We start from the raw sequence: 24,418 nt of genomic DNA on the forward strand, positions 1-24,418 counted from the left end.
CATTGATGAATTTCTCAGTAAAACCAACTGATTTGTAATAACTTCTGCACAATTTCAGTGGAGTAATGTGTTCATTGTAAATAAGTATTATAGTAGTTGTATTACATGTTTATTACCATATAAATAAATAACTTTTTAATTTTAAATTCAGTGCATTAGTATTTGTAAAATGACTTTCATATAGTGTTCATTAAAAAATGATCATTCCACTTGGGACCTGTGGAATGGTACATTAGCTTATTTGTTTTAGTTGTAAATATTTGCCGGCCTGTGTGGCCTTGCGGTTCTAGCGCTTCAGTTTGGAACCGCGTGACCGCTACGGTCGCAGGTTCGAATCCTGCCTCGGGCATGGATCTGTGTGATGTCCTTAGGTTAGTTAGGTTTAATTAGTTCGAAGTTCTAGGCGACTGATGACCTCAGCAGTTAAGTCGCATAGTGCTCAGAGCCATTTGAACCATTTTTTTGTAAATATTTGTCATGTATTATTGTTTTCTGACATGTTCCACATCCTGGAGGACCTCCTCACTACGGATCAATTGGAATGAAAGTAAATCTAATATAATGAGATTGTGTAAGCAGCCGTGGAATCTGCTACTACTTAATCGACCGTCTGTTGATTTCCGAGAATTAGCAACTTGGTTATTGGTGATTACAAAGGCTCTCTTCATAGCAGGAGTGGTTCTCGTTCAGCAGTTGTCACCCCGCTGGGAAGCTGGGCAGGTCGGCAGAGTCAGGTGGCGAGCGTTTTGCGGTCTGAGAATATTTCTTGCCGCGGTGGACAAGAAGCCGGTGGCTGTGGCGTCACGGGCTGCTGTAGGGAGCGGTTGCAGCCGGCCGTAATCTTTACTGCCGCCTTATCTCCGCGCAAAAACATTCCATGTTCGCAATCACTGCCAACACAAGCCGGCGGTAGATAAAAGCCACGGCGGAAGTTCAGCGGGGCCGGTTACCTCGTTCTTCAGCCGATCGGCTGGTGGGAGTCACCTCTAAGGACAAACTTTCAGTTTTTTCACTAGCAGACGTAGACGTGTTTTGTAGCGTTTGTTAGCGAGAAAGTGATTTAATAACAGCAACCAACCTCCAGATACAATATTTATACGAAAAACTGTGCCCCGCAAGTTTCTGATCAAAGCTCCAGTTTAAAGGCTTAACATTCAAATTTTCTCCATCATTTGTTCACGTTATACGAGGGCAGTTCAATAACTAATGCAACACATTTTTTTCTGAAACAGGGGTTGTTTTATTCAGCATTGAAATACACCAGGTTATTCCCCAATCTTTTAGCTACACAACACTATTTTTCAACGTAATCTCCATTTAATGCTACGGCCTTACGCCACCTTGAAATGAGGGCCTGTATGCCTGCACGGTACCATTCCACTGGTCGATGTCGGAGCCAACGTCGTACTGCATCAATAACTTCAACATCCGCGTAGTGCCTCCCACGGATTGCGTCCTTCATTGGGCCAAACATATGGAAATCCGACGGTGAGAGATCGGGGCTGTAGGGTGCATGAGGAAGAACAGTCCACTGAAGTTTTGTGAGCTCCTCTCGGGTGCGAAGACTTGTGTGAGGTCTTGCGTTGTCATGAAGAAGGAGAAGTTCGTTCAGATTTTTGTGCCTACGAACACGCTGAAGTCGTTTCTTCAATTTCTGAAGAGTAGCACAATACACTTCAGAGTTGATCGTTTGACCATGGGGAAGGACATCGAACAGAATAACCCCTTCAGCGTCCCAGAAGACTGTAACCATGACTTTACCGGCTGAGGGTATGGCTTTAAACTTTTTCTTGGTAGGGGAGTGGGTGTGGCGCCACTCCATTGATTGCCGTTTTGTTTCAGGTTCGAAGTGATGAACCCATGTTTCATCGCCTGTAACAATCTTTGACAAGAAATTGTCACCCTCAGCCACATGACGAGCAAGCAATTCCGCACAGATGGTTCTCCTTTGCTCTTTATGGTGTTCGGTTAGACAACGAGGGACCCAGCGGGAACAAACCTTTGAATATCCCAACTGGTGAACAATTGTGACAGCACTACCAACAGAGATGTCAAGTTGAGCACTGAGTTGTTTGATGGTGATCCGTCGATAATCTCGAACGAGTGTGTTCGCACGCTCCGCCATTGCAGGAGTCACAGCTGTGCACGGCCGGCCCGCACGCGGGAGATCAGACAGTCTTGCTTGACCTTGCGGCGATGATGACACACGCTTTTCCCAACGACTCACCGTGCTTTTGTCCACTGCCAGATCACCGTAGACATTCTGCAAGCGCCTATGAATTTCTGAGATGCCCTGGTTTTCCGCCAAAAGAAACTCGATCACTGCCCGTTGTTTGCAACGCACATCCGTTACAGACGCCATTTTAACAGCTCCGTACAGCGCTGCCACCTATCGGAAGCCAATGAAACTATACGAGACGAAGTGAGAATGTTTGAAAATATTCCACAAGAAATTTCCGGTTTTTTCAACCAAAATTGGCCGAGAAAAAAAATGTGTTGCATTACTTATTGAACTGCCCTCGTATTTAAGGCGGCTTTCATTGTGTCCGGTTATCCTGGAGGTCGTGAGACAGTCCGGATTGCCGAGGTTTCTAACTCTTTAGCCACTTGACAGCGTTGCCCAGGGTGTACCACGTGGACGCGAGTTAGCTATTAAAACCACTCTACTCTATTCTACTGGCTACCAGTCCTCAGTAACATCGAACCGCCTTATATACGACGGTGCAACATATTCATAAGAGAGTTTAAAAAGATCTAAAGTAATACATCCCTGCCAATCCACCAGGACTTTACTGTATTTAGAAGACTCAAATCCAGAAATCCTCCTGTGAAGACTGCACAGCAACTTCTGAGCGAAAACTACAATGGCGTTGAAATCTGGCGAACGGAATGGAGAAACAGAGCCGATCCAAGAGGGCATACTTTATTTGAGACTCCCAACCATCCAGCGGGCTTTCACCTCCCGAGGAAAACATGGGTAACACTGAACAAAATACGGACAGGTCATGGCCGATGCGGATCCTCGATGTACAGACGGAACTTGAGACCTGATCCTGGGTGCGACTGTGGTGCCAAACAACAAACCATCCACCACGTCGTCAGCGAGTGTCCACTGAAAGCGTTCACCGGCACTGATGACTTCCTGAGGGCAAAACCACAAGCTGTGGAGTGGCTGAAGAATCTAAGTGTAGAATTGTGATTGCTGAAAATACTGGAATCTGAACTTTATGCAATCTTATTGTTTTGTAATATAGTTTTACATTTGTTATGTACCAATGTTCAATTTACATTATTTTATCATGTTTGTATCCTATACTTTAACAATGTATATTCTCTTTCATGCTGTTTCCAATGTAGTATGTCATGCCGTAAGCTAAATAAATAAATAAATAAATAAATATTTAAGGTGGCAGTTTGTTACAGCTTTTACACTCCTGGAAACTGAAATAAGAAACCGTGAAGTCATTGTCCCAGGAAGGGGAAACTTTATTGACACATTCCTGGGGTCAGATACATCACATGATCACACTGACAGAACCACAGGCACATAGACACAGGCAACAGAGCATGCACAATGTCAGCACTAGTACAGTGTATATCCACCTTTCGCAGCAATGCAGGCTGCTATTCTCCCATGGAGACGATCGTAGAGATGCTGGATGTAGTCCTGTGGAACGGCTTGCCATGCCATTTCCACCTGGCGCCTCAGTTGGACCAGCGTTCGTGCTGGACGTGCAGATCGCGTGAGACGACGCTTCATCCAGTCCCAAACATGCTCAATGGGGGACAGATCCGGAGATCTTGCTGGCCAGGGTAGTTGACTTACACCTTCTAGAGCACGTTGGGTGGCACGGGATACATGCGGACGTGCATTGTCCAGTTGGAACAGCAAGTTCCCTTGCCGGTCTAGGAATGGTAGAACGATGGGTTCGATGACGGTTTGGATGTACCGTGCACTATTCAGTGTCCCCTCGACGATCACCAGTGGTGTACGGCCAGTGTAGGAGATCGCTCCCCACACCATGATGCCGTGTGTTGGCCCTGTGTGCCTCGGTCGTATGCAGTCCTGATTGTGGCGCTCACCTGCACGGCGCCAAACATGCATACGACCATCATTGGCACCAAGGCAGAAGCGACTCTCATCGCTGAAGACGACACGTCTCCATTCGTCCCTCCATTCACGCCTGTCGCGACACCACTGGAGGCGGGCTGCACGATGTTGGGGCGTGAGCGGAAGACGGCCTAACGGTGTGCGGGACCGTAGCCCAGCTTCATGGAGACGGTTGCGAATGGTCCTCGCCGATACCCCAGGAGCAACAGTGTCCCTAATTTGCTGGGAAGTGGCGGTGCGGTCCCCTACGGCACTGCGTAGGATCCTACGGTCTTGGCGTGCATCCGTGCGTCGCTGCGGTCCGGTCCCAGGTCGACGGGCACGTGCACGTGCACCTTCCGCCGACCACTGGCGACAACATCGATGTACTGTGGAGACCTCACGCCCCACGTGTTGAGCAATTCGGCGGTACGTCCACCCGGCCTCCCGCATGCCCACTATACGCCCTCGCTCAAAGTCCGTCAACTGCACATACGGTTCACGTCCACGCTGTCGCGGCATGCTACCAGTGTTAAAGACTGCGATGGAGCTCCGTATGCCACGGCAAACTGGCTGACACTGACGGCGGCGGTGCACAAATGCTGCGCAGCTAGCGCCATTCGACGGCCAACACCGCGGTTCCTGGTGTGTCCGCTGTGCCGTGCGTGTGATCATTGCTTGTACAGCCCTCTCGCAGTGTCCGGAGCAAGTATGGTGGGTCTGACACACCGGTGTCAATGTGTTCTTTTTTCCATTTCCAGGAGTGTAGATAAAAAAATCACCGAGCTCTTTGACAAAGTATTAAAATAAGGAGTTTCGGTCTCACAACCGGCCGTCTCGAAGTACAAAGCAAGCGACAGACTTTCAACTCTGCCTTGTTCTTCGCGTGTTAACATATTGTCTTACGTACAAATCTGCGATTTTCCTGCATTCTATAATTTTCATATAGTCACTGTACGATGTCCAGTCACATTAATGTGACCAGCGCCGATGTTCGTCACCAACGTAAGAACAATCACTCATATAAGGCAGATGGCAGCACTAGCAGTGGAGGATATACAAAGCGCGTCGGGGAGAAGCGGAAACAATGCAGTGCTTGTGGTAATGCGGAAACGCAGCGATTTATATTATTGGCTTTCATACGAAGGGTGGAAGTACTTCCGAAACAGCGAAGGTTGCAAACTGTTAGCGTATCGCCGTGGTTGATGAATACCCAGCATGGCAAATGGCGCTATGCAAAATCGGCGACGAGGCAGCTGCGATGCAGCACGAGTATGAAAGGTATGAAAGGTATATAGTTAAGGGTAACCGGACATTGACCTCCTCCTGTGCGGATGCACACGCATTGCCCAAACTCTTACGGGACTCAGTAAGATTGTCTACCGCGAGAAATAAGTGTAGTGGGCAGGGGCACTACGAATGTAGTGTGTGGACATTAACTTGGGAATGTTGGTCTCACGGGGAGCGAGCAAGGTATAAATATCTGCAGTCGCACTACCCTCTGCGCCCTCGGTGGCTCAGATGGATAGAGCGTCTGCCATGTAATCAGGAGATCCCGGGTTCGAGTCCCGGTCGGGGCACATATTTTCAACTGTCCCCGTTGATGTATATCAACTCCTGTCGGCAGCTTAGGGTCTTGATTTAATTATCATTTCATAGATGAAAGGGGGGCGAACGACGGCAGCGGAGATGTGTACGGACGAATGGATATGTAGTTGCTGAGCAACTGACTGCTCAGATGGAGCAATGGGCTGCCAATAGTGTCTCCCCAAGGATCATTCAGCGAACGTGGCTGCTTATAGGCCTCCGCAACAGGCACCTGGCTCATGGATCAATGCTAACTATTAATTATCGCCGACGAAACCTGGAATCTGCACACCAATACCTCAGCTAGACGTCCGCGGAATGGCGACATATGGCGTCCTCAGACGAATCATGTTTTCCGCTACAGCGGACACGTGGCCATTGACTTTTCGCCCCCTGAAACAGCCGTCCGAAGAGTCCAGGCCAGAGGAGGGAGCGTTATGCTCCAAGAGAATGTTTTCTTGGAATTTCCTGGGTAAGCTCGTTATTCTAGGAGGCATATTGGTTCAATACAGATGTGCCTCTATCGGCGACCATGTCCACTCCTACATGCAGTTTGTTTTTCATAGGCATGATGACATCTATCACCAGAACAATGCAACGTGACACAGCCTGCAGCGTACTTGCGTGGTATACTCGTCCTGGTGCAGGGTAAGTCTGCCGTACTCCCTTGGCCACCAGACTCCCCTGATTTAAGCCCAATCGAGAATCTTCAGGACATCTGTATCAGGCTGTTCACGCCATGGATTCTGAATGCAGATGTCTAGAGAAACTAGCCACGGCACGCGTCGGCTTGGCTCCACATGCCTGTCGGTACCTTACAGAACCTTGCTGATTCTTCCTGCACCTCTCGCAGCATTCCGTGCTGCAGAAGATGGTTATTAAGTCTTTTGACAGGTGGTTATGCAACGAGAGTTAACAGTGCATAGCGTTGAACTTGGTACAAATGGTCATGTTTGGACGTATGTCCTATTATTAATGGAATTTCTTTATATTTTAAGATGGTTGCACTGTTTAATCGAAACGAGTTATATTAATAAAATGACGTACAAGTATTGCGCCAAATCACGATTTCCCATAAAAGTGGTGGCGTAGCTAACATGTTTTGTAAAGGTTGTAGCTCGTAAATTGTATGTTACCGGATATCGGTTCCCATTCAAAATATTTTCTGCTCACTCTCCTCTACAAGTCCTAAGAGCTTGTAACGGGGTTTTCCGAACACCCTGTATATGAAACTTCCTGGCAGGTAATAACTGTGTGCCGGACCGAGACTCGAACTCGGGATCGCAGGAGAGCTTCTGTAAAGTTTGGAAGGTAGGAGACGAGATACTGGCATAAGTAAAGCTGTGAGGAGAGGTGAGAGTCGTGCTTGGGTAGCTCAGTTGGTAGAGCACTTGCCCGCGGAAGGCAAAGGTCCCGAGTTCGAGTCTCGGTCCGGCACACAGTTATGATCTGCCAGGAAGTTTCGTATCAGCACACATTCCGCTGCAGAGTGAAAATCTCATTCTGGAAACCCTGTATATGAGGCAGTGGCTTGGCGATTCAATCTGTAATTATTTCGATATGACAACGAGTCAGCTTCAGCTGTTATCATCAACGTCAATTCAGCCATGCCGACTGTTCATCAGTGTGCAGAAGTGGTTCCCTTGAAACGTCCCCTTTGAACAATTTTACATGTGAAACGTCCACTTAGAACAATTATACAAGCCTGTGCTTAACCTGACACACAATATTATTTAGCGCAACGCAATCTGACTTTCAATAACCCCTACAAAACAATGGCCCTGACTAACTTTAACCTATACCTTTTACAAATCACTTACCTCACAAAAATCTTCGCTACTCAAGCTACTGCAAAACAGCGAGCGCCACTACTGCCAGCTAAATAAAAGATTCAAACTACTGAAGGTACTAACTACTGATAGGGATAGTTAGCAAATGAAAGATATTAATAGAGAACAAACAATGTATTTACCTTAATATTCATAATTGACATTCAGTCTTACAGATTATCAAAACTCCGCCATCTCTCTCCCCACGTCCACCACTGCTGGCGGCTCACCTCCAACTGCCCAGCGCTACGCGCTGTTCGCATCCAGCTATAGCAGTTCATGACAACAATGGCAGACAACAATTCAAACTTTTCATATAGAGTGCTACGTAACGTTGCCAATAAAAAAAAACATAAACAGCAAACTTACATAAAGAAAACATAAACAGCCTACTTACATAGCCCCCATGCTCCCCACAAAAAATTTTACAAATTTTTTTTGGGCAGTGGCCAATACAGATTTGAAAAAATTTTTCATGATTACAATAACAAAGATATCAAATGCACACACTTATTGATACAATGTTGGTCAACAGCTAAAATTTTTTTCACAGTCAATAAAGACAGTCCAGATTGTTCATCATAATAGTAATTACAGTTTTTGTTTTTCACAAAGTCTCATTAGTAAAAGAAATTGCACATAGAAGTAGTGGATTTCCATGCAGTCTTGAAGAAGTAGTGTTGTCCTTCCAACGGAAAGACAGTGCTGACTCTTGAAATGCTGACAGGTAATGGGCCACAATGGAGCAAACCCACAGCAGAGTCATTCGAAGTTCTGACGAATATTGGTAGGTAGGTCATCACTGAGCAGACCCACTGCAGTCCTGGTAGAGAGTATGGTATTGATGGGCCACCAGAGATGCAGACCCACAGTAGTCCTTGTAGAGATAATTGTATTGGTGGGCCATCAAAGATGCAGACCCACTGTAGTCCTCGTAGAGATGGCCAGCAGCCATCTGTTGTGACTGTGCAGGTGCACAATCATCATTGAAGAGTCTTGCGGATAATAGAGCAAGTCCATAACCACCACTTGTGCATTCACAAAGTTTTTGGGAATTGTCCTTAGAACCAGCAATGCTGTTATCCAGTCCCTTGCTGAATTATTAACACACGTGCAAACACTAACAGTCCCTACTTCTCACATATTGTCCATATACTATGACCAACAGAAATGTGTGCAGTGAAATGAATGCTTACAAGTTACTGAATTTGAGTAACTGGTGTCAATTACAATTATATAACATAAGAATACAATTACAAAGATACAAAATACATCATTAAAAACATAACAATACAGATAATATTTGTAGTACAAGCTTTACAAAAGAATAGAAATAAACATATACATCAGTGTTACAGGAATTATGACATGAGTACATACATAAAAGATCAGAATAACTTTTGAAACGTCAACTTCACACATGAGCATTAAAACAAAACAGAATAAATAAAGTCTAAGCATCTTTACAAAGAAAATAACAGAGTATTAGAAAAATTCTAAAACATAGCTCTCATCAGCTAAACACATAAAGACAGGAAAACACAAATACACAAGGGTACACAAACACATAGTGGGATAACACAAAAGGAAAGGACAACACACAATTACATATTGGGAAAAAGCAGCAAAGAGGAAAGGACAGGGTTTGTTTTACTGCAGTATTTTGCTTGGAGATCTCCCTTCATTCCATAGATTGTTCGTCTTATTTCAACCTTTGCTTCCACCAAAAAAAATCCTATCTAAGCATGCTTTCTGTATTTATATGTTCACACATTGCTTACCTCATCATTTATTTCCAAGAAAATCCTACCTATACCTCGTTCCTGTATTCTATTCATATTTCTTTCAAAATAATTATTTCTGATTGTACAATACTCATTGGGGCCCAAATCTCTCTTCGCCTTCGCAATGCATTCTTGACCTATTCTCCATAGTCAGTTTCTTATATAGTCTACCCCCTCTTAAGCTAACTTAAATCTACTGAGCTCAGATATATATACCAAGGGACGAGGCAATGCAGCAAAAAAAATAATTAACACAAACATCAATGACAAAAAATAGAAATGGCAAAGCAAGCAGCATAAAGCAAGTGCAATATTACAACTAATATAAGGCAATGCAGGAAACAAGAAAAACTAGCTTAGAAGAGTAACACAAAGTCAAATTCAGTAACACTATGCCTGGCAAACAGCAGCAACTTATACCTAAACATGACATAGCGCAAGCAGAAAAAATATTACAGTAAAAACAACAATGCAGACAAGGGAAATGCATATTCACATCTTAATGTCTATGTAATTAAAGTGGTCATCTTAATGTCTTTGTAATTAAAGTGGTGCACCATAACAACTTATTGTAAAAAAAATATTACCATGTACTTGAAAAGAAAATTTTGTTTTACTGTTGCTAGTTCCTTCTTATTGTTCTTTCCTTTCCAAGTGCTCCTTTTTAAAGAATGTGTATCATAAAGTAATTAATTAATAAATCTGTTGACAGAAAGAGTTCACATTAGCAAATGCATTTCATTTTATAAGAGCAATGCTGCAACACAGCTGGAAACCAGACATCAAATGAAATAAGCAATTACGCAAACCAAAGCATAAAAATATCATTCAATAGTCATGTGGCATTTCGTAAGTCAATAGCACTCAACTCTCGGAGAAAGACACTTGTCATAATCAGGTGTGCAGATGTACGAATATTTCCCATCAATTCATAAGCATTTCAGTAATTAGCACAAAGTGCGAGTAATCATATGTTTTCAAGTAACGAGGGTGTCGCATTAGCGATGAAAGGCACACCCTAATGGCTTGTTCTCCAGGTGTTTGACACAGCTGTGTGCCCACAACGCATTACAAAAATCATATGTTTTCAAGTAACGAGCGTGTCGCATTAGCGATGAAAGGCACACCCTAATGGCTTGTTCTCCAGGTGTTTGACACAGCTGTGTGCCGACGACGCACGTGCAGGTGGTCACTTAACTTTCTTACGGAAATATTTACGACAGCAGTTTCCGCTACAGTGACAGTCTCATATAAAAACATTTCACAGGTCAAGAATTTTATTGACATAAACATACCTCAACAGCATAATACACATCGTCGTCGTAAAAATAACATCATAACACCTCAGTCAAATGTCAAAAACGTCGTAGCTTCCTCCAATGATTTCAAAACCTAAAGAAAATTCTCTGCTCATTTCAGTAGTGTCATCTACCTCAAACGTACTTTAAAAATTATGATCTCATACCAAAATACATCATTCAAAGCTCTCATAGTATCACAATGGTACCAAAAAAATATGAACAGTGCAAAAGGTACAGACAAAGTACAATTTCTTAAGTGTGAAGTAATCCAACTCTGTAATTGCGTAAACATGTGTCACTGACGTAGTAAAAGGATGTTTGTTTCTCTGTTAAATGATCAGATAGGTGTGTAATTTATGTGTTAGAGAAATATGGTACCGATGTGTAAAGTTGTATAAGCAAATACCATATTAGCTAGGGCTCCTTGTGCTTGCCAGACACATGGTACACAAAGCAGGCGTGTACCCCCCTGAGGTTTATTGTAATTGTATCCTCAGGTATTACAGCTTACAGCAATGAAATGAAATGTATCACGAAAAACTTTCTTTGTAATTCAAAAATCTTTAAAAATAAATGTTTTAAGTACAAAATTAATCACTCAAGTACGTGTCCTGTAGCGCTAAATGTGCGTTTTGCTCTAAGATAATCTCTGGGAAGTGTCGTAGTTATCGTCCTCCAAAAGCTAAGTTCAGCAGAAGCCAATGTACTTACCTCATGATAAACAAAAGTGAAATGCTTTGCGTATAGATAACTTAGTTATTACGCTTATTGCCGTGATGAGGAAAGTACTGTGCTGTAACGTATTGTTGTCCTACGGAAAAGGCTGTCTCCTTGTAGCAATAGCACAAAAGTTACTACTAAAACATGTCTCACTTTATAGAAGAATTCAGAAAAAACTGTGCAGATATAAAACAGATACACCGCAAAAGCAACATTGTAAATTGTCACTCATTAGTAACATCGTGATATAATCGTGTAGCTGTCAAAGAAACCAAATACTAGGTCATCTTGAATCTCACAGAAAGTACTTCAAATCCTGAATCCACTCTCAAGCAAACCAAAATGTTGCATGAAAATTTCATTAGCAGTACTGGTAAATGTTCTAATCGTGCAACTAACAAGCAAGAATGTACACACACAATTACACTGTGTCGTCTGTTCGCAATAACAATGCATTCGTAATTTCTGTTTAAATAATTTCTCTTGGTTCTTGACTGGATGGTTAGTTAGCTTTAAAACATAGTTGCATGTTAACAGTTTCTCAGTGGGACAAATTGTACAAGTAGCGTGAAGTGAAAAATTTTATAGCAAAGACTAAATTAAAAAACAGTTTATCTCTCAATAAACGGTTTTAATGTGAGATGTCGTGTAAACCTTTACTCTTCCTAGTACGCAGAGTTTCAACTTGAATGCAATTATCATGTGGTATACGTCGGTAAAGAATACGGGAATTTTGCTCAAGGTTAGCGTCAATGTTATTTTTCTCGGAGCCAGCCGGCGCACGCGGCTGCCTGCGGTGCGAGTCATTGTCTGTTTCTTTGTTGGCGCGCGCCGTTATTGGGATTAGGAGGCCGAACTTCCACAAATTCGCCTTGCCCAGAGGGCCCAGCTCTGTTAGAAACCCGCCAGTTCTGATGAAATTCACGTCTGTCGTTTTGTCGGTAGTTTCGATAGTTTCTTTCTTGTCGGTCATGTGGTGGAGAATTTCTGCCTGAGTCGTCACTGCGTGCTGGACCGTTGCGTCTAAAGTTATTCTGTCTCCCTTGATAATAGTTATATTGGTTCCCATATTGTCTGTTTCTCTGATTGTCTCTGTGATAGTCATTACCGCGGAAAGGTGATCTTTCCCTGTAACTATTACTCTGCCAGTGGTTATCATATGGGTGGTGTCTGTTTTGATCACGATTTACGTTGTAAGAATAGGTTTGTCGTGGCCATTTATTGTTTCTGTCGTCACGGAATTGAGACGGATGTGACCTGTAGTGATTGTTTTCCTGTTTTCGCATCCCGCGACTGTCTGTGTCAATTTCCAGTTCTTGTAACAATCCCTGAAAAGCTTCAATGTCGTCTTTGCAACGTCCTGCCAAAATAATATGTCGTAAATGTTCAGGCAGTTTGATTAAGCAAATGCGGATGAGTTCTGAGGGGCTGTATGGGTTTGATAGGTACTGATTCTTGTGCAACATGTCTTCAAAATATTTGACAAGACTGGAAAATTCAGATTGTTCAAAGTGTTTCATCATCATGATGCTATGTTTTACGCGATCTTGTGTAGCTTGTGACCAATATGCTGAGAGGAACGCATGGTAAAATTCTCCTTCACTGTGACAATCGTGAATGACCGATCGCATTCTTACAGCTGGTTCATTCTCTAAGTAGCCACACATAAATTCTAACCTGTGCTCCAATGACCAGTTGGGAGGGAAACAATGAGAGAATTGATGGAGCCACGCTTGTGGATGAATGTCGTTGGCAGAATTCTTAAATGTTTTGAATTTACGTGTAGTAATGAACAGCTTATAGTCAAAATTATCGTGTCGGCGAGTAGCATATCGGTCATTGTTACGTCGTGTCGGCTGTTCCATCTCAAAATTCGGTGTACCTTGCCAATTGCTTTCATAATTACCGAAATGCCCTGTGCTATTTTTTTGTGGCTTTTCCGTATTTCTAAGTTCCTCTTCCCGTGTTGGAGCACGAGTATCCTCTGAAATATGTAATTCTTGTATTACCTGTGTCAACTGATCTTGTACTTCCCGGATTTCTCTTTTGTACTGTGTATTGATTTGATTTTGATTTTGTTTGAATTTTCTAATTTGTTCATACTCTTCTGTGTCAGTGAAGGCTATGGGTCTTGTGTCATTCAGATCATCATCTACCTTTGTAGATAAGTTAGTGACCTGATCCGAAAGTTCGGCTACTTTCTCTGATAATGAACTAATTTCCCCCATGTGTCTTTCTACTGTGTCCTTTAAGTTTTCCTGAGTTTTTGCAAGTTGCGTAACCGAATCGGTAGATGCAACTGAGTCCATTTTAGCTTGCAAGGTCTCATGATTTTCATGAACAATAGTTTGCAGCTCTTTTATGGCTGCTTCGTGATTCTGTAATGCATTTTCATGCCGCGAAAAAATAGGCTGAAAATGCTCACAAATTTGTGTTTTTACGTCATTACAGACTTTTTGGCATTTCGATTCAATGTTATGTAACTCAGTAGTTAGATCTTCACGTGTTTGTTCAAGTGTGGTGTCTAACTTCCGAAGATTTTGTTCCATTGTGTCTAACTTTTGAAGATTTTGTTCCACTGTGTCTAACTTTTTAAGATTTTGTTCCACTGTGTCTAACTTTTTAAGATTTTGTTCCACTGTGTCTAACTTTTTAAGATTTTGTTCCATTGTGTCTAACTTTTGAAGATTTTGTCCCATCTGTCTCTGATTTTGTTCCATTTGTTGCATTAGTTGTAATAACAATGCATTAGTGTCTGGAATCTGTTCCTCTGCTCTTTTCGGCAGTGCATTTGCGCCGGCAACATTCACATTTTGACAAGCTGAAAATGTGTCTTGACTTATTTGAGAAAACGGTGAGGACGCAAAACCTGAATCTACAGTATTTGCAATATTGTGTCCTATCATTTCGGATTCCTGAGGCGAGCTGTTGCCGACCGACCGATCGATAATGCTTCCCTGTTCACTACCTGTTTGACTGTCTACGCCATTGTTTGACGTCCGCTCCATTTCCCTATGCACAGTTACCAAATTACTACTTTGAACATTAGTTAACTCATTACACAGTGGCGCTAACACATTGCTTTCGTCTTCACTGTCGTTTCTCAGTTTACTTTGGAGCCGAGTGTTACGTTTTTCACACGCCATTATTGTCACAATATTTCACACGATAACACAGAAAAGCACAATTTGAATAGCAAAAATAAGAGAACACATTAACATAGCACTGAAAATAATATCTAGTTAATTGCAGCTGCGAAATACTTGGTGCAAATCTACATGCATGCCACAACTGTTTTACTGTGCAACAATGAAAGACTGCAACTACCCAGGAGATTCTCTCTACAATTACGCACTAGCAATAAACAAAAGCTACATTAAATACACAAACTACAAAAAAAAAAAATCAGAAGATTCCAGTGAGGTATCCTAGGCTAAGGGTCGCCATATGAAACGTCCCCTTTGAACAATTTTACATGTGAAACGTCCACTTAGAACAATTATACAAGCCTGTGCTTAACCTGACACACAATATTATTTAGCGCAACGCAATCTGACTTTCAATAACCCCTACAAAACAATGGCCCTGACTAACTTTAACCTATACCTTTTACAAATCACTTACCTCACAAAAATCTTCGCTACTCAAGCTACTGCAAAACAGCGAGCGCCACTACTGCCAGCTAAATAAAAGATTCAAACTACTGAAGGTACTAACTACTGATAGGGATAGTTAGCAAATGAAAGATATTAATAGAGAACAAACAATGTATTTACCTTAATATTCATAATTGACATTCAGTCTTACAGATTATCAAAACTCCGCCATCTCTCTCCCCACGTCCACCACTGCTGGCGGCTCACCTCCAACTGCCCAGCGCTACGCGCTGTTCGCATCCAGCTATAGCAGTTCATGACAACAATGGCAGACAACAATTCAAACTTTTCATATAGAGTGCTACGTAACGTTGCCAATAAAAAAAAACATAAACAGCAAACTTACATAAAGAAAACATAAACAGCCTACTTACACCCTATGTGATCAAAAGTATCCGGACACCTGGCTGAAAATGACTTAAAAGTTCGTGGCGCCTTCCATCGGTAATGCTGGAATTCAGTATGCTGTTGGTCCACCCTTAGCCTCTATGACAGCTTCTAATCTTGCAGGTACACGTTCAATCAGGTGCTGGAAGGTTTATTGAGGAATGGAGCCCATTCTTCACGGAGTGCTGCACTGAGGAGAGGTATCGATACCGGTCGGCGAGGCCTTGCACGAAGTCGGCGTTCCAAAATATCCCAAAGGTGTTCTACAGGATTTAGGGCAGAACTCTGTGCAGGCCAGTCCATTACAGCGATGTTGTTGTCGTGTAACCACTCGGCCATAGGCCGTGCGTTATGAACAGGTGCTCAATCGTGTTGAAAGACGCAATCGCCATCCCCCAAATTGCTCTTCAACAGAGGGAAGGAAGAAGGTACTTGAAACATCAATGTAGGTTGTGCTGTGATAGTGCCACGCAAAACAACAAGGGGTGCAAGCCCGTTCCATGAAAAACACGACCACACCATAACACCACCACCTCCGAATTTTACTGTTGGCACTACACACACTGGCAGATGACGTTCACCGGGCATTCGCCATACCCACCTCCTACCATAGGATCGTCTCATTGTGTACCGTGATTCGTCACTCCAGACAACGTTTTTCCACTGTTCAATCGTCCAATGTTTACGGTCCTTACACCAAGCAAGGCGTCGTTTGGCATTTACAGGCGTGATATGTGACTTATGAGCAGCCGCTCGACCATGAAATCCACTTAACTTTCATAGTACTTTTAGTGAATCGTGGTGCAGTTTGGAATACCTGTGTGATGGTCTGGATCGATGTCTACCTATTACACATTACGACCCTCTTCAACTGTCGGCGGTCTCTGTCAGTCAACAGACGAGGTCAGCCTGTACGCTTTTGTGCTATACGTGTCCCTTCACGTTTCCATTCACTATTACAACGAAAACAGTGGACCTAGGGATGTTTAGGAGTTTGGAACTCTCGCGTACAGAAGTATGGCAAGTGGCAGCCAATCACCTGACCTCGTTCGAAGTTCGTGAGCTTCGCGGAGCGTCCCATTCTGCTCTCTCACGATGTCTAATGAGTACTGAGGTCGCTGATCGGAGTACCTAGCAGTAGGTGGCAGCACAATGCACCTAATATGAGAAACGTATGTTTTTGGGGGTGTCTGGATACTTTTGATCTCGTAGTGTATCTCTTCAAGAAAGACAAACTGTTCAATGGTGCATTCTCGAGCAAGAGTAAGCCCACAATTTGATATGTTAGCATCATTATCATCTTCACACCTACATCTTCACACCTACATCTTCACACCTACATCTTCACACCTACATCTTCACACCTACATCTTCACACCTACATCTTCACACCTACATCTTCACACCTACATCTTCACACCTACATCTCCACACCTACATCTCCACACCTACATCTCCACACCTACATCTCCACACCTACATCTCCACACCTACATCTCCACACCTACATCTCCACACCTACATCTCCACACCTACATCTCCACACCTACATCTCCACACCTACATCTCCACATCTACATCTCCACATCTACATCTTCCTTTCAAGGATTAGGATATTGCCCATTCTGAGATAACTAACAAAATCTTTTCTGAAGTTCTTCAATGTCTTTTTTCCCATTGTGTTCATAGGTGGTGATATTTTGAGGAAATCTATGACCTGACATTCTCAAGAGGTGTCTCCAGTCTTCGAGATATTATTCAGTTTTTTTATACATGTTGACGTTATTTAATTCTTCTAATATCTTCATTTCTAAGCGTCTCTCTTCTTGTGTTGTCTTTCGTCGTCTCCAGGAAGCTCATATCTCGTGTTGAATTTTATTTTATTTTTTAAATTTATTTTTTGTGGTAAGCCAGGTTTAAACTTCCATAAAATACGGCCATTCATGGAATTTCATTGTGGTCTTCTCAGTACCGCAGTCTAAACCAAAACAGTAATAGTAATAGATTCGAGACACTTATTCCAAAAGTGCATTACCTAAAACAATTTTTGATGTGACTGCATACTTTCCTCGTAATGCCATTATTCTTATTTTATTACTAGAAACTTTTAAATAGTATTCCTTTCATATTTCGTTCAGCTTTTTTAACTGATCTGTGGAAGTCATCTTCATTCTTTTGAGTAAGAAAGGCATCTGCGAACAGAAGCACATTCAGGTCTCATCATTCGCTATCGTTATTCCTATGTTTATTTTACTTTTACATTTATGACGAATGGAGTCAATGTACATAATCAAAAAAGTTAGTGGTAGTCCACACCCCTGTCTTACACCTCGGTTAATAACGGTTTCTTCTGACTGATTCCTACATTTGTTTATTACAACGCGTTACTTTTATACTTTTCGCTACCACTATGAGGTGGTAAGGATGTCTGCATTCAGACGAACCGTTCGTGCTAACAAGCTGACACACTTCAGTCAAATGGTTCAAATGCCTCTGAGCACTATGGGACTTAACATCTATGGTCATCAGTCCCCTAGAACTTAGAACTACTTACACCTAACTAACCTAAGGACGGCACACAACACCCAGCCATCACGAGGCAGAGAAAATCCCTGACCCCGCCGGGAATCGAACCCGGGAACCCCGGCGTGGGAAGCGAGAACGCTACCGCACGACCACGAGATGCGGGCACACACTTCAGTCGCTCCCACCGGCCACCGCGCCAAGTGTCATCTTAGACTGCGCGAATAGTAATCTGCCAAAGACAGTTTCACACTTCAGAAGCCTTCTCATGGTCGATAAAAGTCAGAGGGGTTTCTAGGTTAAATTCTCTGCGTTCACCTATAAGAGGCTCACTTTATTTAAGCAAAAAAGTATATGTGTGTGTATTGGGTACAACAGTAACGAAGTAACGAATACTTTGTAGCTGGTAGCTGTCTAGACAATACCGAATAGAATCGGTGCAAGGTGAGGTGATTACTTTTACAGCCCTACTCTACATATGTCTTTCGCCGCGTGCTGAAATGACTGGATCATTAGCGGGAGCGAGAGACGTGTGGCAGCTGCGTTTGATCGCGAGGTGTCCAGGCCGGTGCTGCAGGGGCGACGCTGAGTGAGGCGGCCAGATCGCTTTTACCTCAGGCCGACGCCGCACAGGTAAACTGATACCGGCCCCCAACAGAAACCTGTCGCTGTCGCACCGGGACCCGCGGGGCAGTTCAAGAGGAACTGTTGCGTCATCGCAGCGATTTAATACAGCCGGCGCGGTGACCTTTAGCGGCGGCGCATGCGCCATGACAGGCGGCATAGGTCGCCAGTTTCCGGTATGCTCACGCGGTTGTAATTCGTGGCTGTCGGCGCTCATCAAAAGATTTATGAACTGAAAGTACTCGTGTCGGAGCTTTCGCCGACCTTGCTGCTATGGAGACAAGTCAGCGTTCTAGACCTTAAGGAAGCAGAGGCATGGCCCACTTCCAGACTGCACCCGGCTCTTACACAATGCATTTACACCGCATGCATCTCAGTGAAAGGGAAGAATATACATACGGAGAGAGGGAGGTTCCCCAGAGCGCATCGCAATACTCTGCACATTTCTCACACAGGCCAGACGACTAGGGCACACGTAGCAAGGACTTGTACAACGCGATTAGAGGCAAAACAGCATGGCATGAAATCAACAACACGACAGACTCGATATCGAAGGCCCTGCACCTTCAACACGTGAAAGATAGACAAGACAGACCTGACATGAGACCCAGGATACAGCACAGAATCAACATAACAGACACATCGAACGAAGACCTAAGTAACAATATAGACTATGATAACTTTTTTGATCTAGAATACAGGGTCTCTCTCCTAGGAGTCGTCAAGCGCATTTTTCTGGTGTTTTTGCATATATTTTCAACTTAGTTTTTGCAGTGTTTAGTTGAATTCAGCCCAAACGAATACTGCTCATCACATCTCTCGTGTGTCGTCCAGCGTAGACGGAAAGCGTCAGTTTGTTTCCAGTTACAAACAAAAAATTTTAAAGCATAATTTTAGGGGGTCCTTCCATAGATCGGTGATACCTGTTTAATCGATATGGATTAATAGGGACATGAAGAATAGTACTCTAATAGCGACTGAGCAGCGCTACTGCGTGGCGATAGAAGTCAGTGCTGGCCAGGGCGCTGCTTTCGTTGCTGGAGTACTAATTATTCTTCGTGTTTCACTCTTCATTTTAATAAATATCGATAAAACGAATGTCGCACTATGCTAATTTGGTACCACTCTATCGAATGGGCCCGTAAAATTCTGCTCTAAAAAGCCTTTTGTTCGTAATGGGAAACAAACCGACGCTTGACTTCAGGTGTCGCCTGAAAGACGTGATGGTCAGTATGTGTGTGGGCTGATTCCAGCTTCACACTGCAAAAATCAAAACGCCAATATCTGCCCAAACTCCAGAGAAAATGCACCTGACTATTCTTACGAGAGAGAACCGGCATAATCTAGCCGTGACAGGTTATCTTACCTAGAGTCACGTAAAAACTGTGTAGGTAGATATTGGCATATGTCCTAATAACAAAAACCAACGTTGGACCTACATCTCTATGTATTACCCTCTTACCCACCACCCGCGAGAATCTACAGCTCATCTCTAATCTTTCCTGTCATCCTCAAATTTCCTTCAGTTTCAACAAATTAGTGACAGTCTTATGCAATACCCTCTGTTTCCGTTCATTAACTTGAATTTTCCTTTGTATCTCATTATTATTACTTCGATTTTAAATGGTGAATTCAATATTTGCTTGGAATAAGGAACAATTTAGGTTATCACATGACAAAACATAAAATGTGCGACGTGTTTTAAAATACTAGGTAACAGGATCCTAAATATGCAATACATCAAGTGAAAAGTCTCAAGTAAGTCACAGTCTTCTACATCTGTCTATATTGATTTCCAGGACCCAGAACCAAAATATTCAAAATGCTGCGATACCTACTTGCTTTTAGCAAGGGAGCAATAAATCTGAAGAATACTTCGACAAGATAACTATAAAATCATCGTCCGCCAGCATTGCTTTCTCGACAGTTACCCAGTTCCATCGCTATATGCAGCTACTTTATAGTACTGTAAATTATTTTTAGTCGTATGTGTTTTCTGACTAGTTTGATGCCGACTGCCACGAAATCCTCTGTTGCGCCATTCTCTTCATTTCAAATAAAACTTTCAGCCGTTGCCACCAATACGTTTTTAGATGTATTCCACTCCGTCTGCACCTGCAATGTACGCATTGCCAAAGAGTACAAAAACATTTGCTCCCTGGCGGAGTCGAACCTGAGACCTCTTCATAGGGAATCCAATCTCTTACCGCTGAGCCAATCACCGCTTCCTACACACACTGTTTTAGGGACAATTCGTAAGGTGCAAATGGTGATAGGTCCGTAACAAAACTCCTTGTATTTCCAAAACGTTTGGCCATCTGGAGTTTCCACTTGGGGCACTTTCATGTCTCACCATGCCCTACACGTACCATGAATGTGGACTAATTCGGCAATGACGAGTAGGCGCTCTCTCCTTGTAAGTCTGATGCTCAACATATGTCCTTAATATAATATGAATATAAAAGAAACAATTCAAAGGCAAATATTATTCAATGTATAGTGATGTTACTTCACCAGAGCTACTTTTTTTGACTATATTTTATATTTATTGCAAACGGTTTCGAACTGAGCTCATTTTCAAGTGGTACCTAAATATAGTTCTATTATCACCACATATATCTACGAGGAAAGTAAGGAACGAACGGTCCCCAAATGGAAACAGCGTAAATCCAAACTTTTATTTGCAACAGTTAGTTACACCTTCCAGCTTCTTCTCTACATAATCGCCGCTCCGACTTTGAAATCTGTCGTAGCGTTGTACCAATTTTCCAATATCCTCGTCATAGAAGACAGCCTCCCGTGGTTTCTGACAATTTTCTACTGCAGGCTATAGCTCTGTTGCCTATGCCAAAATGTTGTCTGGTTGTATGGTGGGTGATGAAACACTTCCCATCGAAAAACAGGACCGTCCTCATTGCCCGTGCAGTTTGCGGTCGACAACTGTCATGAAGAAGGAAATGCATGACAATTACGTTATGTGGGGTTGCATGACATCAGGCGAAATCTCACGGCTGGCAACCTTAACTGGCGGGAGACACTTTTTTTAAAAAATATGATGTACCTTTGTTATATTTCTGCATGGTTGTTACATTCTCCAGTTATATGTGAGAGATACGGTTTGCTTTTAAATGTTAGTCTTTCATGAAAATCGATTTATATCATACATAAAGTTTAGGATTGTGTTTTGTACCGAATTATCTGTGATAGATAAAAATTTAAAAGCAAACCATATCTCTGACACACAGAGCGATAATGTAACAATTATACAGAAATATAACGAGACAAAAATACGTCATATTTAAAAGGAGCTTTTACGATCTTATTGTAAAAAATTATAATGCAATCAAATATTAAACATTTGGGTCTATATAGGGAGGTCCATTGATCGTGACCGGGCCAAATATCTCAAGAAATAAGCGTCAAACGAAAAACTACAAAGAACGAAACTTTTCTAGCTTGAAGGGGGAAACCACGTGGCGCTATAGCTGGCCCGCTACATGGCGTTGCCATAGGTCAAACGGATATCAACTGCATTTTTTTTAAAATAGGAACTCCCATTTTTATTACACATTCATGTAGTACGTAAAGAAATATGAATGTTTTAGTTGGACCACTTTTCGCAATTTGTGATAGATGGCGCAGTAATAGTCACAAACATATGGACCACAATTTTAGACGAACAGTTGGTAACAGGTAGGTTTTTTAAATTAAAATACAGAACGTAGATACGTTTGAACATTTTATTTCGGTTGTTCCAATGTGATACATGTAACTTTGTGAACTTATCATTTCTGAGAAGGCATGCTGTTACAGCGTGATTACCTGTAAATACCACATTAATGCAATAAATGCTCAAAATGATGTCCGTCAACCTCAATGCATTTGGCAATACGTGTACCGACATTCCTCTCAACAGCGAGTAGTTCGCCTTCCGTAATGTTCGCACATGCATTGACAATGCACTGACGCATGTTGTCAGGCGTTGTCGGTGGATCACGATAGCAAATATCCTTCAACTTTCCCCACAGAAAGAAATTCTGTGACGTCAGATCCGGTGAACGTGCGGGCCATGGTACGGTGCTTCGACGACCAATCCACCTGTCATGAATTATGCTATTCAATACCGCCTCAACCGCACGCGAGCTATGTGCCGGACATCCATCATGGTGAAGTACATTGCCATTCTGTCATGCAGAACATCGGTAGAACATTACGTAGGAAATCAGCATACATTGCACCATTTAGATTGCCATCGATAAAATGGGGCCAAATATCCTTCCTCCCATAATGCCGCACCATTCATTAACCCGCCAAGGTCGCTGATGTTCCACTTGTCGCAGCCATCGTGGATTTTCCGTTGCCCAATATTGCATACTACGGCGGTTTACGTTACCGCTGTTGGTGAATGACGCTTCGTCGCTAAATAGAACTCGTGCAAAAAATCTGTCATCGTCTCGTAATTTCTCCTGTGCCCAGTGGCAGAACTGTAAACGACTTTCAAAGTCGTCGCGATGCAATTCCTGGTGCATAGAAATATGGATCGGGTGCAACTGATGTTGATGTAGCATTCTCAGCACCTACGTTTTTGAGATTCCCGATTCTCGCGCAATTTGTCTGCTACTGATGTGCGCATTAGCCGCGACAGCAGCTAAAACACCTACTTGCAGGTCGTGGTTGACGTTTCACATGTGGCTGGGAACGCTTCCTGTTTCCTTAAATAATGTAACTATCCGGCGAACGGTCCGGACACTTGGGTAATGTCGTCCAGGATATCAAGCAGCATACATAGCACGCACCCGTTGGGCTTTTGATCACAATAGCCATGCATCAACACAATATCGACGTTTTCCGCAATTGGTAAACGGTCCATTTTAACACGGGTAATGTATCACGATGCAAATACCGTCCGCACTGGCGGAATGTTACATGGTACCACTTACTTATACGTTTGTGACTATTACAGCGGCCATCTATCACAAAGCGAAAAATTGGTCCAACTAAAAGATTAATATTTCATACGTACTACACGAATACGTAATAAAAAATGGCGGTTCCTGTTTTAAAAAAACGCAGTTGATATCCGTTTGACCTGTGGCAGCGCCATCCAGCAGGCCAACCACAGCGCCATCTGGTTTCCCCCTTCAAGCTAGGCGAGTTTCGTTCTTTGTAGATTTTTCATTTGATGCTTATTTCGTGAGATATTTGGCACGGTCACTATCAATGAACCGCCCTGTATATGTAGACATACTAACTTGATTACATTTAAGTACAGCTTGAAAATACGCCATACTCGAAACCAGTAGCAATAAATAAAAAATATGCAAGGAAAGCATTTCTGGCGGACTCACATTACAGCTGCATAACTGCAAAAAAGGAAATATTCAAAGAGAAGTCCGCTACGGAAAACCATTGAGTAGCGTAGATCATTTCTCAATCTACCTTGTGAATTAGGTAGACGAATGATTCCCATTAAACGTGGGACAGTATTCTTATATTCTCATGCTCTCTCTCTCTCTCTCTCTCTCGCACGCGCGCGCGCGCGACCCGTAGTAATGAACTGTTGTTTGACGCTATACCTACGTCAACAGTCGCTCTTTTGTCTGCGAGGTGTTTTCTTCCATACCACTTGAATATTCATGGTGTTAAAGCTGTTGTTGAAGCTTCAGCTAAATATAATTTGCAATAAAAAATAACCTTGCTAACTCTTCACCGTCCTCTGCACCCCATAATTACTCGGAAATGTCGCCGGAAGCGCAGTGGCGCGAAATTACGCAACGGCTAGTGTTTTCCGTCACCTTGTCCTCGCTACGTGCCCAGCAGGGTGACAATGACAAGGACACCTGTCGGCAGTCACGCGAAACTGAACAGTGCACCGTGTGTGTGGGTGTGTGTGTGTGTGTGTGTGTGTGTGTGTGGT

At 42.9% G+C, this 24,418-nt stretch overlaps 1 protein-coding gene and 2 non-coding genes across 4 annotated transcripts in view; 2 read left to right on the forward strand and 1 right to left on the reverse strand.

Moving 5' to 3' along the window:
- Positions 1-24,418, reverse strand: part of LOC126171053 (uncharacterized) — a 542,365-nt gene that overhangs the window by 354,384 nt on the left and 163,563 nt on the right. The window lies entirely within an intron of this gene.
- Trnat-ugu (transfer RNA threonine (anticodon UGU)) lies at positions 5,596-5,670 on the forward strand. Its single transcript has one exon. It is a non-coding gene; the product is annotated as a tRNA-Thr (tRNA).
- Trnap-cgg (transfer RNA proline (anticodon CGG)) lies at positions 7,041-7,115 on the forward strand. Its single transcript has one exon. It is a non-coding gene; the product is annotated as a tRNA-Pro (tRNA).

The sequence above is a fragment of the Schistocerca cancellata genome, chromosome 1 (assembly GCF_023864275.1).
Source record: "Schistocerca cancellata isolate TAMUIC-IGC-003103 chromosome 1, iqSchCanc2.1, whole genome shotgun sequence".
Lineage (NCBI taxonomy): Eukaryota > Metazoa > Arthropoda > Insecta > Orthoptera > Acrididae > Schistocerca > Schistocerca cancellata.